We start from the raw sequence: 20,154 nt of genomic DNA on the forward strand, positions 1-20,154 counted from the left end.
TGATTTTAGCAAATGTGAAGAGAAGGCGAATGCAGCCAGAAACTCAAAGCAAGAAGTGCTCTGCACAACTGAACTGCGTCCCACTTTCCAGCTGAATTAGGCTCAGCTGTCAGCCAAACCACCCAGCCCTTTCCCTCAGACTGCCTGGCACACACAGTGGTCCTCACCTGTCTTCAGCATGTAACAGCCAGGTCAGAATTCCATAAATTAATTACTTATACGAAAATATAGGGGAAAAAAAAAAAAAAAAAAAAAAAAAAAAAAAAGACTGTGGCTGGTACTGCTACTATTTTATGAGAACACTTGAAAAGCCTTTTAAAGCATTCTCCTAACCAAGAGCAGTACTGTGTAACACCAGTGGAACACAGTTGTGCAAAACATGATTATTATTTACTAACCTATTTAAACAGATTTCAGATACAAATAGAGAAAATATTTGCTTTGAAATCTATAAATCTGCTGTTATTAGCAAACTTTCTTACAACAGTACAAAGTAGTAGTAGCCTCCCTGATGAAGTCCTGTGCCCCCGGAGGTACTGGCAGAGCCACGCAGGCACTGCGCTCCCTGCAAGTTGTGGCAGCATCACTGCACCACCTGCAATCATCAAAATCTCACTGCACCATCTTCAATCGTCAAAATCTCACCACACCTGAAATGCATTTTTGCCATTCTGCTCACAGACAAAGCAATCTGCATCTGTTTATATCAATCTCTGAAGGCATGAGTAAGACGTGAAGTACTTCATGTTGCACAACATTGAGTCCTTCTAAGAAGAGAAATCAGTTTACTAATCCTTAGAAAATGGAAATAGCTGCAGGAGAGACAGCACGTCTCTGATGTTTTCTACTGCACAGGAGAGCCCTGTGGAATATTTAGTCCATACAGTGCTGATTCAGACCCTGAAGAGCTGCAAAAAAGTCACCAGCGTTAAGTGTAACTACTCAGTTCAAATCCTGCCCTTCAAAGCAGAAAGACACGGGTTTAGAAATAACTACCCAGTGCTACAGTGGGTTTGACAGGCTTTAGGCATTCACTCCTCTGACAACACAAACAATGACATATACCTGCTTTTCAACACGGTATAGCATAGGAAAGCATAAGGCTGGCATACCCAACTCAGTCAGAAAACTGAATTTGCATGTTCACTGCACCACTTACTGAAAACAGATGCTAAACAGCCTAAGTCTCACTATTTGCAATTATCTGTTCCACAAGACCACCAGAGCTTTGGCTAAGCCCAGTGTATAGCATTCCTAAAGTATTTTCCAAGTGAAGGACATTACAAAAGCAGCAAGGGTTGCTCGTGCATAATATCACAGTTTACAGCGTATTGAATAATTTAAAGGATTTGATACATCAAGAGTAAAACTAGCAGAGTAGTTTATTGTCAAGCAAGAAATTACCAGAAATAACTGATGACAGCTTATACGCAAGGCTTGTGGAGCACTGTGGGCTCACAAACACACGTTAACCACTTTTCAGGTTCATACCAGTCACTCACAAACTGGTCTGCATACCACTGATGGAACAGAAGACCACGAATAGTGGTGTGCTCAAACAGAACTGCCACAATAAAGGTTTTTATTAACTAATAAGAAGCTTTGATGGCTGATTGTAGTTTATTGGTCAAAAAACCTTTGATAACAGTTGCTGTTACTTGCTGTTCCACCCACTTATTCACTTATTTAAATATCTTTCCTTACATCATACATAAAGATTTTCAACAAAGAATGGAGCACTTAACTTGAACTCTGATTTTCACTAAGTGCTGATGTGGCAGGCTTTAATACTTACGCCTTCCCTTAAAAGTTTCAAGGCAGCACTCAAAATTCTTTTATCTCTCTTGAAAATCTTGAATATTATTTAAAGTGTACCCATTACAATTTATAATTACTGCAGAGGATAAATATGCATACAGCAGACTAAGAATTTTACAGTGGAAACTGTTAAAATAGTAAAGTTTTGCATTATTAGATGTTTATACAGCAGTAGATTGAGTGAATTATTACTGATGCCTTTAAAAGCAGGCATCACGTACACATCAGTGCAGTGGACTGCCTCCCTTCATAGGGACTCATTTACAAACACTTCCTTTTGTGATATCCCAGTGCCTAAGCTGCCAAGAAAGGTGATGCACTGCCTCCAGCCAGAAGACAATAAACATAACATAGAGTCCACCATAAAGCTGGGGGCTAACTGGTTGGAAAGTAGCTTTGTGTAAGAGGACCTGGAGGGTCCTGACAGTCCTTGAGTTGAACTTGAGTCAGCAGTGTGCCCATATGGCCAAGACCAACTGTGTCTTGGGCTGCATGAGGAAGGGCTTTTCCAGCAGGCTGAATGAGGAGATCCTCCCCTCTCCTCATCACATCTGGAGTGCCATGCCTGGTGCTGGGCTTCTCCAGAGAAGATGGGTTCCTACTGCAGTGAGACAGGCAAAGGGCCATGAACATTAGGGGCTTGCAGCACCTGGTGTACACAGAGAGACTGAGAGAGCTGGGACTGCTTAACACAGAGAAAGGAATGTTTTGGGGGGGAATCTTATCAGTGTATTTAAATACCCAATTTTGGGGTAGTGGATAAAGACAATGGAGCCAGACTCTTCTCAGTGGCACCCAGGAACAGGATGGGAGGCAATGGGCACACATTGAAATACATAAAAAAAAAAAAAAACAAACCAAAACAAAACAAAAAAAAACACTTCACTGTGAGGTTAGCTAAACATCAGAACAGACTGCGTAGAGAGGTTGTGTAGTTTCCACCCTTGAAAGTGCTCAAAATCTACCTGGCCATGGCCCTGAGCAACACGTTCTAGCTGAGCTCCTTTGGGCATTGGGATTGGACTTAATGGTCTGCAGGAGTACCTTGCAGCCTCTGCCTTCCTGTAATTCCATGATCTTTGGGAAAAGCACAACTAGAAGCTAGAATGTTATAGATTTCTGTACAGATGGGCTCCTTTTACCAAATTGTATACCCCTTTTAAAAACAGGCAGAATATCAGTTAAACGCAACTGACTTTGCTGTAAGAGGAATGGACAATACAGATTGAAAATAAATGGCTGGCCACCGTTCTATTTAATTGAGGCATAAGCATCCAGGTCAAAGCTACAGCACTGCCAGCATAGCATCTACTGAGAAGAATACCATTTTTTTGATCAAGCTGGGAGATCCAACTAGCTTGGGAAAGATAATATCTGTTGACACAAGGTCTATACCAGCCTTGCATACTAACCCTGTGAGAACCCTACAGCTATCACAGGTACAAAATGGGAATAAATCAGGAATCAAGCTTTTAATAAAGGATACTGTGGGACAAACAAAACAGCTGTCCAGCCTCAGTTTTGGTTTTGGAAGATTTCTTGACTTAGTGAATCACACAAGCAACTAACCCACAGAATAAGCATGCATTCAGCTACACTGTAGCAAAAGAAGTAAAATGGTCCTGCAGGATTTCTTTTTTTGCCCCACGGCAGTGTGATATCTGAAGCACAAACGGTACAGACGCTTTTCAAGGGATGGCCACTGACCTATCAGGCATGCTAATCACTGCTACTTGTTCTTTTAGTGCAGTACAGGCTTCTGGTGGGGACACCAACAGCTTCTGGTGCTGCACCATTCTCCCCTTTCTCTGCAGTTTTTGTACAGTGACACTCAGCATTGCTGCTCCTCTACTAACTGCTTCAAAGGGACAGAAAGCCAACTCTAAAACACTGAAGGAATGTTCCTAGTGACCATGGACAGGATATCATGGAGACTTTCCCAAACCTACCACACTTTAAGCACCTAATGCAATGTTTTGAGAAGCTTTTCACAGGAAGCTGTTTTCTCTTTTACCACATTAAGACAAAAAGGCAAAGAACAAAAGCAAGTAAGCTGAGTAAGTAATGAGAAGCTGCCATTAATCACTTTGTATTCAAGTTAACTTCAAACCCATTTCTTAAACGCATCCATTACTGCAGTTTGATGCACCTGCATTTTGAAATGGTCTTTTCAGCACCAGCCTCTGCGGCCTGCTAATGGGAGTGATAGCCATCCTTATTCAGTGAAAGGCAACAGATGCTCACTGTCCAGCTGATGACATATCATTTCCAGAATTCTTGAAGATTTTCCTAATAAAAGGGTTGTTTTGTCTTCCGTTAACCTTTGTCTTACATCAGCCTCTTGATGAGTGGCTATAAGTGGCTAATGTAATCCAATCTCATTTGGCAATCAGTGAAATATTTGTTTGAAGAAAGTATATGTATGCTTTCAGACAGTGTTAAAGAACACTACCTTGCTGAAAACAAGTATATGGTAAGAGTTCTCTATCCTTCGTGTACTCGTTTGACAAATACTAAGACAGCATTAGATCTACAAATGTTTCTATACATTATGAGTGTTCGTGAAATACAAGAGCAAAACGTTTCAGTCTTGGCCTAAATACTATGCATTCTTTCTGCCTTCTGGAGCTGGTAACCATTTGAATTCCTTCAATGTTTAAGTTATCTGCAAAAAGAAACCCAAAATTTATGAAAAAATGCTCCATTCTAACACAGGTTCAAACAATATTGTGTTCTCCTACCTTCCTTTTTCTAAATAGCCACTGACAGTTGGAAAGGGTAAGGTCTGTATGTAAAGATGCCACAGCCTGTAAGGCAGTTTTCATCTCTTGAGGAGCCTACACCTTACTGCTTCTTCATCTATAGCAAAAGGCACCTGGCACGCTGAGCTGCTGCCTCTGGCCAGACAGGTGCACAGGAACCGTGAGATACAAGCAAATGGAAGCAGCAGCTACAGCTCTCTTGGTAGCAGTCCTGAAATCCTGTGCGTAAGCATCTCAGACTGTTTGCATTCTTACTGCTGAAGGTTCATTGAAGAACGACCGACATTTAAGATTGTTACAGGCCTCAAAGTAGACCTGTCAGCTGGATGCACAAATGGTTGAGCTACAGTTTGAACAGAAGGATTTCCTAGCTCATTTCTTGCCATTTGGGATTCTGAGTCATGGGAAGATAGCAAAACAGATCTTTTCCACATAGGACAAACGAGGTCAGAAGAGTTGGTCAGAGGAGATGGAGTACTTTTAATAAAAAAAATCAGAAAACTGCTTTTAATTTTTGTTATCCCCTAGAAAATCAGGGATCATTTCACAGAAATCTGCATGAATGACATTGATGTAATGATCATAACTTAATGAAATATATGAAAACAGAAGGGTACAAAAGCTAAATAGACTTTACATATTTTACAGTGCCATCCTCCCATTCATTTTTTCCATATCAATCAATTGCTCTCCTTTTTCAACAGCACACTAAGCCCGTTCAAACATCCCATTCACTTTCTACTCAACAGAAATAACACACTCCGCAGTTCAGTAACATTGATCTGTTGTAGATTAAATTAACAGTGATCGTGCAATTAATGGAAAAACTGATATATTAACACTACAGGAGAGAGCAGAGACTGCTTCCAGTTGGATCTTTGATGTAATCCAGCTGTTCTAGGAAGCAGAGCAATTTGTTGTAGAGTTACTGTGCCTTTGCTAGCCTTGGGAGCCAGCAATATAGATCTGTATGAGACACTTAACAAGCAGCAAAGGGAGCTTTTTCTACATTAACAATTTACTGTACAATATTACAATATATAATGCTTTCAAACCATGTTTGAAACAAACAAAAAAAAACCCACATCTGAGCTTGTCACTCCAAGAACTAAGGCTTTTCTGCGTAGTTGTGCTGAGTTCTCATTTCGATTCATCTGTTCCATGCAGAGATATGTAAATCAGGGTATGCACTTCTTATGCTCAGTCTTCTTTCTCCACGCTGTTAATTACCCCCATGTGATGGTGGTGAGAGTGGCTGCAGGAATTAAAGGATCATGATGACAATGGTAGAAGTCGTGGTCATGGCAGTAACCTTATTTTCTTATTTGTCTCATCACCTTCCAGGAGGGAGCCAGGGACAGGAGGGAAAAGCCCTTCAGTCCCATCTCAAACAGGAATCCGCTGAGATCCTTTTCTTACTGCTGTTTGTCCCCAGGGGATCCCACAGCAGGGACAGATCCAAACCCCATCCTATAAAATCAAAAGCTCTGGGGGGAAGGCAACATGGGACAAAATCCACAAAACCTGAGAGTAAATGAGGAAATAGAGGAGGTAGTGAATACATGAAAACAAATGGAGGAAGGGGATGGAACAGGGAATGCAATGGAGTCAGGATTTTGGATGGTTTTATTTCTTTTTGTTGTTCTTAAAAAACACACACACACCAACACACAAACACAACATAAAGGGAAACTGAGTATGCCTGACAGCATCCACCAACTTCTGAAGCAATCCTGTGAGCTACTGCAGATTTTCAAGGCATATCCTAACCCAGAGACCTCCTTAATATTAGAAACCAGCCACAGGCAGCATTGTTATCATGAGTCTCCTCTTCAAGTTCTCTCTTCCACCTGTGAAAGTCAGGTGAATAGTTGATAAAAGTTCTGCAATATTTTGGAGCCTCAAAAATGATTCAAATGCAAAGATGCCACTGAGTCCTGGTAGAAAAAGTGGTCTCACCTGAGAAGGGGGCTGTGCATTTAAAAGGACAAGGAAGGAGGACAAGGTGCCCAGAGTACCTAACTTTGTAGCCATGGGTATGAACTGGAGTCCCCAGGGACAACACAGGATCCCCCTTCCCCATCGACCAAGATCAGACTGGTTGGGGAACAAAGGTGTCCTGGGGACCTCCTTTATCTTTCATCCCACAAATCCAGGAGCCTTTCAACCCATAATCCACCTTTCATCCACAAACATTACTATTACCTATAATAACTCAAATGACAAATATCAAATTCTTAAACGCTTACCCCTCAGGCAAAGCAGTAATGTAGATCATTTTATAGAAAGCCATTCTAAAAATAGGAGACGATAGGGCCATTGGAAAGTATGTCTATTATGCTCAATTACAATCAATGGATGATTTCTACAAACTAAATTTATGACAAGTATTGAAGCATTACATGGCTGATTACTGCACTGCAGATGTAACTTCAATTTCTTTAAAGCAATAAATTACTTCAGGTTGTTTTCATGTTGTTTTTTTTATTCTTCTCCCCAGTTTAGCTGCAGAAGATTATCCAGTCTCCACAGCAGCTATACATTCCTGGATGCGTACTCTAAACCCCCCAAACATAACACACTTTCTGCCACAGAAGGAATTACGTAAGAGGAAAAAACACGGCGGTCCTTAAGTCTGAATGGAGATCAGGAGGACCTGTGAGAGCTCAGCTGACTTCAGTTTAACTAAAGTGAATTTCTTGTTGAAATGATTCCCAGATAACAGGACAGTATCAATTCTGCTCTCACTTCTGATCTCTATCTCAATTGCTTAGAGGCAAAAGACTAAAAAATTAATGGGAGTAGGGTTTTTTATTTTGATTTCTTAGAGGTTTTCTGGGTTGTTCAGCCTACTACTAAACAAATCCCTTACCTACATTGCTCCACAAATCCGTATTGACTGAAAAGCCTTAAAGCGCTCAGGGCTCTCTAGCAGCTATAGTACAGACAGGAATGCTGAGCATTGCTGCTTAATAATGTAGCAGGAAGGGCAGCAAGAACACCCTCTACCATATTTCCATTTTCTCTAATTGGATATGTTACAGGCATGTTTTTAAATCTCTTGCAAAATACAGTCATTAGGTGACAGTGATGGATATTTTCCATACAGAACTTGCAGGGCTATACTACATCTCTCATTTTTCTTTTTTTTTCTTTTAAAAAAAATAAAAAATAAAAAAAATCACTGTGTGAGCTAAGAATGTAAAGCAAGTTTTGCTTTCCATCTGAAAGTAGATCAAGGAAATGAAACAATCACACCCAGTCTGAGGACAACTTTATACAAATATAAATATACCCGAAGAACAACGTGGAATCAAACCAGAAGGAAAATCATGAATACAAAGATAGCAGCTTCTATATATTACAACATACTGACGTGTGTGTACCAAATCTTAGTGGTTAACTACCGTTACTAGAGTATTACTTTAGAAGTGATAATTCCCTAACCACTCTAGTTAGAAGGTGAAATAAATTTCAAGGATTTTCTTCTACACCTCTAGGCTCATGACCAATAAAAAGTGGCAAAGCATCTCATGTTAATAGGTTCTTAATTAGGCTGGGATGCACAAATGAAACATAATGTAGGAGTAACTTCTAAACTTAAAACATCAGAGAGCTTCCCAAATACAGCAGCACCAATGTCTGTTCCAGTACCACAGTAAATATGAAGGCTGGAGATTGTAGTTAAACCTTTCAGAGTTCTCTTTTTTTCCTGAAGAAAAGGAAAACTATCCTCACAAAGCAGAGCACAGGCCCCATTTTACAAGCCAAATGTAAAACAAAAGCAGTTATTTTGCAAATATTTGCACCAAATTAAGTGATATGAAATTGATTTTATACACCTATGTACTGATGCTAAAAAACAGAAAGATGAAGTGAAAGCTTACATTTATCCAGAAAAAGGGCCCACACACTCTAAATGGGGAACAAAATTTCCCACTGATGTCCCAAAAGCCAGCCAAATACAGACACCAAGTGTCTGAACAGGACTGCAGGCACATGCTGCAGAGCAAACCTGCCCAGAGCCACTTCTCGTGGCAGCAGAGCAGAGGCAGGAGCACTGCCACAAGCAGTTTCAGCCTGGGGGCAATGGGAGAGCTTTCTCATACCTCTTCATTGGATGACTTATGGCCATCTGAACATGCTCTGACTTAAGATTGGACAGAAATTTAGGATACCCTACAAGTATATCCACAACATTTTCATTTGTAGAAACGTCACACAAAAACCAAGACTGCAAACCACTGCACGGCTCCCGGAGCCAAGGAGGAAGCACTGCAGTCGTGCTGGTCAACCTTATCACACGTGTACCGCTCAGGGCTGCACCTCCCTGTGTGACCACGGATCACGAAATACAGTAACTGTGAGTTTCAGATTAGACTGGGAACCTACAGAAGCAAGCAAAATTCATATGAATGCCTTCAAAGATAGCAGGGGGGGTTTATTTATCAGAAGTGGTTTTTTTTAGGCTAGTTCAAATGATGCAAGAGCATTATTTTGACTATTGTATTTTGCATGCCACGCAATACTCCTTTTCCATATATGCAGTTTTTTTCTTTGTACCTAAACACCAAAACCAAAGATTTAGCATGTTTGTGTCTAAGGCAATCTTTTCCACAAAGATGTCCAATCAAGGTTCAACCAAAGTCTTTATCTAGTATTTAAAGATTCTTCAGTAGATCCTCAGGATAGCTCAGTCTCTATAATCCCAGGTGAATTCAGTCTACTTATTGATGGCAACCAAGGAACTTTTCCTAAAGGAGCTTTTACCTGGGCTGCTCATTGTATCCAACAAAGCTGACCTGAAGCCAGCCACCTAAACTACATCTCTAGAACAGTAACGCAGCCATCGGCAAGTTCAAAGACAAGGCTCCACGTCTTAATTGTAATTTTACCAAGTTCGGTTTTTAATAAAATTGGAAGCGCACAACTCGGTTTACAAATCTGAAGGTGCTACATCAAGCACTACCAGAACTGCCAAGGGCAGGGGCTGAGAGGAAGAGATGGAGAAGAAAAAGTAGATTCTGAATACTTCATGAGAATTTAACTTGAGAGATTAATGGGCTTTAAAATAAAGGGACAACTCAGAAGATGAAAAGTGTATAAATCCAGAGAGACTGAGCAGACAAAGTGACAGAGAGACTGGTGAGCATAAACAACACCTGTTAAAAAGCACTTTGAACTAAAAATTATGACAAAATGCTAACTCTGATGTTATTTAAGGAGAACTGATCGTTTTTCCTCAGACTGATATAACTGAAGTCTAAATTACTAGAGAGGAAACAATAGTCTCAATTGGCATTAACGCGAGCAGGCACTGAACAGCTGAAGAGCTGCGGAGAGTAACACTGAAAATTGCAGATGCAATTCTAAAGATAATTTCAAGCAAAGGTGTGGGCAGGTATTAAAAGCACTCTGAGATAAAATTAACTGCTGAAATGAAAAAAGGGATTTAAAGGGACAATTTCACTGAAACCTTTCTGCTAACAGCTTCAGAATCCTGTCATCTGCTATAAGGAACAGCCCTATCCCAGAGAGAACAACCACTGGTTTCACTTCAGAGAAGCTGAAGTAACATATGGACATCAGCATTTGTCATATAACACGTGCAAGTCCCAGTTATGCTGTTTAATCACCACTCACGTGATAAAACATGCAACAGCAAGGAGCAAGCAGCACTACACCAATCCACCTAAGCAGCACTCCAACAAACCTTTTTCCTAGGAGCTCTCACAGGAGCTCAGATTTGGAAACTGAAGTTATTACACGTTTTCAAAGAGACAGCTCTAAGCAGATTTGTCAGATTTAAAACTATCATGGCCACATCTCAAAACAAGAGATTGTGACGGTGGCTGACAAGTCTTAAGCACTCAGGAAACATAAGGGACAGAAGCACAGCTTTATAGCAGACATTGAAACTGTCTTTGTTCAAAAACATTCTTGTTAACGCTATTAAAGCTGCCCAAGACTAAGATAAAGCAGCAAAATTAAAACAGAAACATACAACTCCAGGAAAAGGTACGATGTCAAAACAGATCTCTGCACTGATTAGCACTAATTACAGAAGCCATCTAGTCACGGATGCAAAATAGAACAATTTATTTCTTCCTTCTACAACCCCTTTAACCTGGATCCTTCAACTAGGTTTGTGCTATCAGACCTGCTAGAATTTGGCATAGATTTAACAGCCTGGAAGTGCTCAAACACCGTTCAGGTGCTGAGACTGAAACACCTACCTGTCACTGAAACTTGCCAACCTTCAAAGAGTTCCAAGCTTCATCAAGTACCAAATCAGATATTAAAAAAAAAAAAAAAAGGCCTTAGAAAAGTGGCCTAAACAAATCTTCAATTCCTATTTATCAAGGGAAACAGTGAAGTTATTTAACATACATTTCACAAACACAAAGCACACCCCAAACTCATCAGCTAACGCAGATAATTTCACCTTTCCTCTTTGTACAGATGCAACAAGTCACTACAGGAAGCCTCCTAATTGTAACTCATACCAAAGTGGCCAGGATTTTTGCATCAGCAGCATGTGAAAGATGGTTAAAACACACAATCATGATGTTTTTAATGTTCCTCCTGGACAACATTCCCTTTACTGTTTTGCTTCCTATTCATCCCCACAGTCGTGGGGTTCACCATAGTGACCGCAGACTAGAACAATAATCCCACAAGTGAATGAGATCCAGATGTCTCCCTCAAAACGTTTCGTAGTGGTTTATAAGATGCTGCAAGATTTGTTTTCATCTGCATCATCACATGCTGGGGGGGAGGGGACAGCTACAGCTGTGATCATGGAAAACAAGGCCAATTCTTAAAATGAATTAACATACTTTGCATTGCATTTTTGTACTCCTTTCCAGAGTATATAAATAATGGCAATGCATTCATATATTCTACTGCCAACTAGACAGTAGCTTAAGTGTTATCATAAAAATGTTGGAATTGCACCCACGATATGAAATCATCTGCTTATTCATTTCTGATAAAGAACTGATGTGGCAGGGGCTGGACCTCCAGCTCTCACATAACTGGGAAAGGGAAAAAGATATGTATTGATGAGACCGTAGGGCTGTAGTTTGTCTTAGAAGGAACTGAAAAGCCTGTTTCCTTAGAGATCGAGAGCAGTAGCTGAAGACCTGATAGTTTTCAAAAAGACAACTGTACTGAAGGAATTGGCTTTACGGAGGTTGATTGCACTAAAGAAGCTTCTTATATATCTAAAAGGAGAATTTTTCAGTACCTGAAGTCTACCTTCAAAAGAAGAAGTAGCTGGTAAGTTGAAAAGTGTGACTACATCTGGTACACCTCTGTCATGCATACTTGCATCTATGCAACAGCCATCTCTGACAAGAAAGGCATGAACATAAAACAGAAGCCCGGAACCAGCAGTCCCATTTCATCCATCTATGTTTTGAAGGCAGGAACCACTGCTTTCTCCCCCACTCCAATTTGCTTGCATTTGTGGCTTGTACTCCAGGACAAAATTTAGCAAAGCCCCTAAGTGTACACAAGCAGTATTTAGATATTGTGCTGAATCATATCCCAGATCTCTAAAAGCTGCAATTAGAGATGAAAAGAGAGGGGTACAATCCACAACTTGCATAACTAACCATAAAATCCGGGCATCCTTAGATGTTGAGAACTGAGGGAATACAATTAAGCTTGCAGGGAAGCAGAGTTCAGTCTCAAAACACGTGCTTTTGGTAGCCAACAGAATGAAATACTTTGTGAAGTAAGCAAGGGCTGGGATGGGACACTATGAAGAGGAGAGGTACGGAAAGGAATAAAAAAAGGTGAGTGAATGGCAAGGAAAGCAGAGAAAGAATGACAGCAGGTCTGGCTGAACACTTCCAGTACCAGCACGGAACCAAAAAAGTCTCTCAACTTCAGCTATAAAGCTCAGCTAGTTTTATGTAGAAGCAGCTCAGGTGTATTTAAGATCGTAATCCTTATATCATGACCACTGGGGACTACATGCTGCAGCATCCCCCCCGACCTCAACTTTTATTTGAGTACAGCCAAGTCTTGCAAACCCCAAGGCACCGAGTGTAAACAGGGCTTTGTGCTGCCCCCCAGCCAGTTCTCTGCATTCGGGGAGGTTTATCTGCTGGGGCACCATGCCAGGCCCCTGCTGGCCCTATACATTTGCTGCACCCATGCAGAACCCAAGCACTGCAGGGACACTTGTCGGGTTTTAGAGTCATTTCAGGTCCTGCGTGGCTAGTGCTTAGCTGGGGGCAGTAAATCCTGCTAAAACCAAAGCGACTGCTGCAGGGTCACTGAAGTGCTCCTCTACTACAAGCCTAGCGTTACACAGGCTTTTCCCTTCTTCCAGGTGTACAGTTCCCACATAATGAACTTTTGACTATGGTCTGATTGGGTGGTGTAAATTCAGTTAGAAAGGCCGCACAACTGCACAGCAATTAATTTTCTCTAATGAATTCATCCCGCAGAAAGAAAGGCTTTTCACTATCAATTTACCTGTAATAACTCAAGCTGCCTATAGCACGGCAGCCACTGCAGGTGACAGGAATGTGTTCATTTTACTGACTGCATTTTAAATAAACAGAGCAATATTTTCACTACAGGCTTTTCTGAAGGGAGAACACTACTATTTCAATACAAAACACAGGCTTAGCCTACTGGAGGAGTCATCGTACAGCTGAAGTCACAACTAATTAGCCCAAGCCCTTTTACAGCCTGTCCAATAATTACCTTTCATCAACTTCCTTGTTCTTACAAACTGCACAGCAGAAATCTTCACATGGCTACAGGCTACAACACTCTACCTGACTGAAAAGCCATCTGAAGTAGAAAGTTTCAAGAGCAGACTTTAAAGTATCAACAAACTTGGTGTATTTCTATTATTCATAAATGCTTCCCACAACTTCCTATGACATTGAGAAAACTCGTCTTCATTAAAACCTGTCTGAGATTTACAGAAGTTTCAGCTAGAAAAAGAGACTTCACGTAGTTTGCTTTTTCAAGTCCACTATAAGAAATTCCTCTTTCAAGCTTTCCTTACCACCCGTAGACATGAATACATAACGAAGGAATTAGCGTCCAAAGGCACAATCAGGTTCCACTAGTCGGTATCTACATAAGCACATCATAACAGCAGCTCCTGGATTTATACAGTAGCAAAGCAAATTGTTATCTCATTTTGCAAATAATAAGAAGGTAAATAATGCACAATCAGGCAACTGGAGGGAAATATTTCTCCAATAATTCGCTCTTCCATTAAACAGGCCACTTGAGGAACATACTGCCAGGTAACAACAAAACACCACAAGGCTTAAGTAGTATTGATTGTAACATAGCACGTGTATAAGCACGCAGCAGTTAACCACAAAGAACTGACAGACTGAATTCCTTGGTGTCAAGAGAATCAGCTTCAAGAAAAAGGTTGTTTTTCCATCATACATTTGTTTCTTCCATAATTCAATATATATATATATATATATATATATATATATATATGAAGAAGTATAAATAGCAAACATTTTTGAGATATGCTCCAACTTATACAAAGCATTCCGGAATACGTAAAACTACCACTTTCACAAAATACCACACAAGTATTTTAAAGAAGGGGAAGGAGCACTGTGTATCCAGATTGCTGGCCAGTTATTTCAGACAGAAATTAAGATAGTTGCAGTCACACGATCATCTTTGCAGTGCTCCATATTTTTAAGTATATGCTGTGAATATGTTTTACTTGGCAAAGAAAAAAAAATAAATTCTTTTGTATGCTTGCTCAGTGTCATCAAATCAGACAGAGCTCGGTATAAGAATTCAGGCAGTGAATGCACGTGATGAACATGAGGACGAGTCCCCAGCTGCATCCAGGTATCCACCTGAGGATTCAACAACTTGCTCCTTACAGTGCCTCAAGGAAACCAGCTCACACCATCTTACCCCATCAGGCTTGTCCTATTCAGGCTGTTTCAAAAACCCCTTCTATTTTTGATCAGCCATTTAGCATTCTAACACGAGTTTTAGGGTGTCTTGCTTAGATGTCACTGTAACCACAGACATGCATTTAGGCTCCTAAACACAACAATGTGATCTACAAAAGCCCGTAACAGTTCTTGCCAAAATTATTTCTCTAGGTTCCCACAGTTTATAGCTGTATAAACCTCAAACTGCTGAAAACTATACACATTTCCACCCCTACACCTGACTAGCATTCAGGGATAAGGCAGAAGAGCAGGTCTCCCCTCCAAAGGGTTTGACCCAGCAAGCAATCTCCAACAAGCTAGACAATGACTGAAGAGACGGAATAAAAGCATGCATGAGGCACATACGGCTTTCTGGCTCCGCTAGACTTGCTTGAGAAAGGATCTTCCAATTTAATTCCCCCAAAATGACTAATGCAAAACCCAAAAAGACTTGGCATGCAGACCAAAACCCGGGACTTCCCTCAGCTGCTGCTCTGCAGAAGATCTGCTATGCTGAGCTGCTCCAGCTGAAGCACTTGGTTTGAAGTGGAAGCTCACAGGCCTTTTCCACAGATACTTGGATCTTGAATTAATGCTGTTTTCAAGCAGCAAGAGGCCAAATTTAATGACCCTCCTCAACAAGCTCCCAAGTCCAAAATTTTACTTATGTTGGAGAGAGGAGAGTAGATAAATTTGTGTGTTTTTGTTTTTAATTTGGGGATACAACTGTTCTTTTGCATGTTGCTTGAAGACATGCATATATTTCACTAGGAGACATTTGTTCAACTGCAGTTTATTTGGAAAGGCAGGGTAAGAGATTAGAGTTGTTTATATCTGTGTGAGATTGAGTACACAACCACAAGTACTTCATGCTTGTTCAAGCTCTCTGAACTTCTTACTTTTTCAATCACACAAAGCAAGTTTTTCATGAAAGTTGAAGAAAAACAGAATGAGGAATGCTAAACACACTGAATTTTAAAACCACACACGTACTTAGAGGCTCACCACTGGGATTTCACAAGCCTTACTTCAGAGCTGCCCGCTCCGCCCAGCAAGGGGACCTGAAAAGCCCTAGAGGGGAGCCAAGCACATGGGATCCACCAGCTACTGCTTTAACATACCAAAGACAGCCACTTTGCTTCTTCTCAGGGAATTTCACAGCAGCTTTTCCGAAAGAGCTGGCAAATCCAAGTGTATTGGTGTCCTCCTGGTGTCCGTGCCCAGGTGCTGGCAGCAGGGCTGCTCTGTGAGGGAATTTTGGATTTTGAATTCTAACGGACATCTAGCTTTTAAATACTGTAGCCTGTAACCCCGAACAATGCTTTCCATCACATTTTTACCTCATGCAAATGTCATGAAGTAAATTTAACTTTTCAGGGAATTTATGTATGCCTAGAGAGCCACTATACGCATACATATATACAACTGTATACACTGTGTACAAATTTGTATGTATACCTAATAAGAGCCACTTCAAATCTTTTTATCTTTTCTTGAACTCCTTCTCCACTGTGTAAATTATGTTCAGCTATCAGTTTAGACAAGCTAGCCACACCCAAATATTCATCTAACACATTTTAGCTCTGACTGATACAGAACCCGATGACAACCACCAATGTTTTATATTCCTCCCTCCCCAAGTCTAGTCAGAGACCTGTTTCATCTCTGTAATTACCAGTTTTAATGTCTCAGTAATCATTTACTCCAGCTGCTTTCTGGCTTTTACCCTGCAGTAGTCCAGCCAGCATTTTCCTCTGAGCACCCACAGTGCCTGCAGCTTGCACAAAACAACCACATTCCCACTCAAAAACGGAGAAAGGGAGAGGACATTCTAGTCAGCTTCTAGGTGCACGTGCACACACAAGTCCAGCCACAGAAAATGCCTGTGCAGAATGTTTTTGTAGTTAGGAAAGCCAAACTACAGAAGGGAAATAAATTTAAGCCTATGTAGCACATGGAATTTGCAAGAGAAAAAGGTGTGTGCCCACGATATTTCCATCATTTATCAAATCTCTGCTCTGAAGCCAAGTTTCCTTCCAATCTGTTCCTAATATTTTATTCCTTAATCCACTTACAAAAGTAAGGACAGCAGGAACAGAAATATCTTTTTGAGCTTCAATTTAACAAATGCATTTAATCGGAAAAAAGTTTCTAAGAGGTATACAATGTTTTCATAATGTCAGTAAACATGACAAAGAAGATGGAGGAAATACTTTAGGACAGCAGGGATCAAGCTTGCAAAAACACTATAACTGAGTAGGAGTTTTCTACCTATGTCTGTTTGCCTTTGCAAAACTAGTTCAGGTATAGGTTCTTCCAGTGAGGATCTAAATAAATTTCTCATTGAATAAACAAGAAACATTCAGAAGTGTTCAGAACAACAATGTATTAAAGTGATTCCTTAACAACCTTTTAGAAGTAGCTGTGCATATGTACGTGTTACCTACACACACACACAACCCCTAAGCTGGCAAAGAATGATGAGAAGATTAGCACGAGATCCTGCAGTCTGTTCTGAATCAGGATTCTAGAAGGGTAGTGAAAACCCCTGAAAAGAGTCAACTGCAATAAACATTCAGCATGAGCTTGTTGTTGTATGGCTCTTTTTTTTTCCTTTCTTCCTCCTTTTTGGCCAGTCCAGTTTCAGTTCAGAGTATCTTTCCATTAAAAATATGGTTACATCATCAAGCAGACAGTAGTGCACTACCAGTATCTTCATTCCCTTTACAAATGAAACCTTATGTCAAGTAAAGCCTTTCTGGTGTTTTTTTTTTCAGTTGTATATGGTCTTCTCTTAATTGCTAAAACAAACCCAGCAGCTATTGACATTTCTTTGGAAAAAAAATGCCAACTCTCCTTGTAGGTCTCATTCAACACTTCAGTGGCTGTAAATAAGTTAACAACAATCATTTGTGAAATTTTTCTCTTTCCAAAACCTTTATTCAGTTTTCTTCCCACATTGGATGAAGTGTCCTTCCTTTGCGTTTTGACTTAGCTGAAGTGTTGTAAGAAACACTCAACTTCAAGCTAAAGTTCTGTCTACTTCTTATTAATCCTTTGTATCAAATGTGTAAATTCTTCTCAAGAGCATTTTTTATTGCTGTGCTCATCTTCAACTCTCAAGTTACCCACAAAAAGAGATTTTAACTCAATTAACATTTGACAATAATTAGTTTGGCCTTTTCTCATTTCTCATTTTCTCTTTTCTTCATTGTTAGATTTGCAGAAAACGTGTCTGGTCCAAAAGGACAGTAACTTCTAAAATACTTGAGATGTAATTACTGCCCAAGAAGGAAAAACAAAATTTGGGCTCAGAAGAAATCAAATATGCCAGAGAACAAACCAGATTTTACAGATTGTGTCACTGTTTCCCCTTGCACAATGTTCAGAGCTGCTTTGAACTGCACATATTTTTGACTACTCAGCAACTGGCGTATCACCCAAAGCCACCAGTACTGAAATACACAGCTCATCACCAAGGATGATGAAAGCACAGGAAAAAAAGAATTTCATGAATGAGACAGGTATGTTGCATGCAGACAATCAGTATGAGCACAGGTGTTGTGTTCTGGATCTCACTCTATCACTTGTTTGGTGAGTATTGGGCCCCTTTTGATGACAGTAACTCCATATTAAATTAGAGGAGGAACACTGAAGGGAGAGAAAGGATAAGCAGGATGAATATGAACAACCTTATCTCCTGTGCTTCTAGGCTGACTCTGTAGACACTAACATGCTCAGGTGTAACAGGGTAGACAGGGCAGACCTTCCCTGGACCCTTGGGAAGAGCCCAGTGTGCTTCTGAGAGGTTGTGCAAGGAGCACGTCACTGCATTTCTCACATTAGGCTGTGAGCTTTTCTCAGACTAACCACTGACTCAAGATGCTGACTGACTCAAAGCAAGTTAGAGTGGTTTTGTGCTTATGTATACATTCTTCACCTCTTGCCTTGTTTGTTTGTTTTTTATTGCTTTGCTGCTGTTTTTTTCCACACACACACAATTATGAATTTGTATGTTTATGGAAACCTCACTGTGAAATGCTACCCCTGGAGGTGGCAGAATGAAATCTGTCCCAACAGCTTCAGCTTTTCCAGATTTCAGAGGTCCCATCTTCTGCAGGAGACAAAACGAATATAGCAGCAAAAACAACAAAATAGCCACTTGCGTTCTACTTTCCCCCTCCCTTTTAAAATTATTTTCCACAGCTCTGTAAAAACAAAGGAGTCCAGTGCATATAAATACAGTTACAGGTTCCAGAAGGGATAGGCTGCATTCACAAAGAATGCGAGAGAAAATTGGTTTCTAAAAATATTTCTCTGATTTCAAAATATGTCACGATGGAAAAAGAGGAACCAGCACTGACAGCATCACTCTCTGTACAGGAGTAGGAAGACAGAAGAAATATTTCACAACTATTAGAGAAACTCATTACAGCTGGGGGATGAGCTGTACTTCTGACTTTTCCTCTTCTCTCTTTTGTGGAGCTGTATTGAAATAACCCTCTAGTTGCATTCCCTACAGCACAAAATGCATACTGCACCTGATTTCAGGGGAAATTTCTGCAGTACAACAACACATTTCTCATCAGACTGTCACGATTACAGGGCAGACAATGCCTCATACTGCCTTGCAGTCTCTCGTACCATGATGGGTTTCCTCTGTGCCTGTCCCTCCTCCCCAGCTGAGCTGCTCAGCTTTGTCATCCAGCAAGGCCCAGGACAGCCAAACCATTACTGAACGTATTAACACACAGGCCCATGTCTGAATTGGTGCAAGGCACATGTCAGCTACTCAGAGGCCACTAACTGTTTGTTAGATGTCCTTCTTCCAGGGCTTGCAAGCATCGTGTTCCTAAAATGACCCCAAAACAGCTGCCTCCAGGTGAATTTTCCACCCATTCACACAAGCATAGCGCCAGCAGGAAGGAAGGGTCAACACAAGACCTGTGCGTGTATGGTTGATTTTCCTTCACAGAGCCTAGAAACACCTATTTCATGGTTTATCTGCCTTTTTCCACAGCTGCAGCTGTTCTATAGGCTGGAGGAGCCCAAGCGGGAGCGTATGTGGACTCGCAGACAGCAGGCATCCTGCAGAGTCCCTGCTGCACACCGCAGCCTCACGCGCTGCCAACTCCTGAGCAGCATGAGCCTGCGCTTCCTTTACTTACGCACATGTCGCTATCTCAAAATACCTCTTCCAGGCAGCAACTTTAAAGAGCTTATCATTCTTCTTGATGCCAGGCTTTGGCTTTAGGAAAATAGAAGTACACGAAGACTACCTAGAAGTCATTTCCCTCTGATTAGCTTACCCGTAGTTTCCTGGAAGGCACGCTAGATGGATGGCAGTTTTGAAATACTTGACTGTTTTCTTGAGCATCTCTTCTCATTTCATTTCACAAATGCAGTCAGCCAGAATATAATTAAGGTGTTAAACTAAGGTAGGTACCTCCCTCCCTCTCTTCTCTAAACATTTTCTGAATGTGGAAGTAATATCCTTTTCTATCTTGCTTATGGATTGCCTTTTAGAAAGCAAGCAGCTTCTTTGCTTTTGTACATAAGTCTACTTTTAACCCTTTGACCAGATTTAAGATCTGTATCCTTTCACACCAGCTCAGAGGTTTGAG

The 20,154-nt window shown here is 40.8% G+C and overlaps 1 protein-coding gene and 1 long non-coding RNA gene across 6 annotated transcripts in view; both read right to left on the reverse strand.

The window, feature by feature from the left end:
• Nucleotides 1-20,154, reverse strand: part of DOCK4 (dedicator of cytokinesis 4) — a 250,160-nt gene that overhangs the window by 197,241 nt on the left and 32,765 nt on the right. The gene's annotated exons all lie outside the window — the stretch shown is intronic.
• LOC311444015 lies at nt 5,041-7,966 on the reverse strand. The gene is made up of 2 exons (XR_014697621.1): nt 6,830-7,966; nt 5,041-5,835 (listed from the first exon to the last, which is right to left on the reverse strand). It is a non-coding gene; the product is annotated as an uncharacterized lncRNA (long non-coding RNA).

This window comes from Aythya ferina (genome assembly GCF_964211825.1).
Source record: "Aythya ferina genome assembly, chromosome: 1".
NCBI lineage: Eukaryota > Metazoa > Chordata > Aves > Anseriformes > Anatidae > Aythya > Aythya ferina.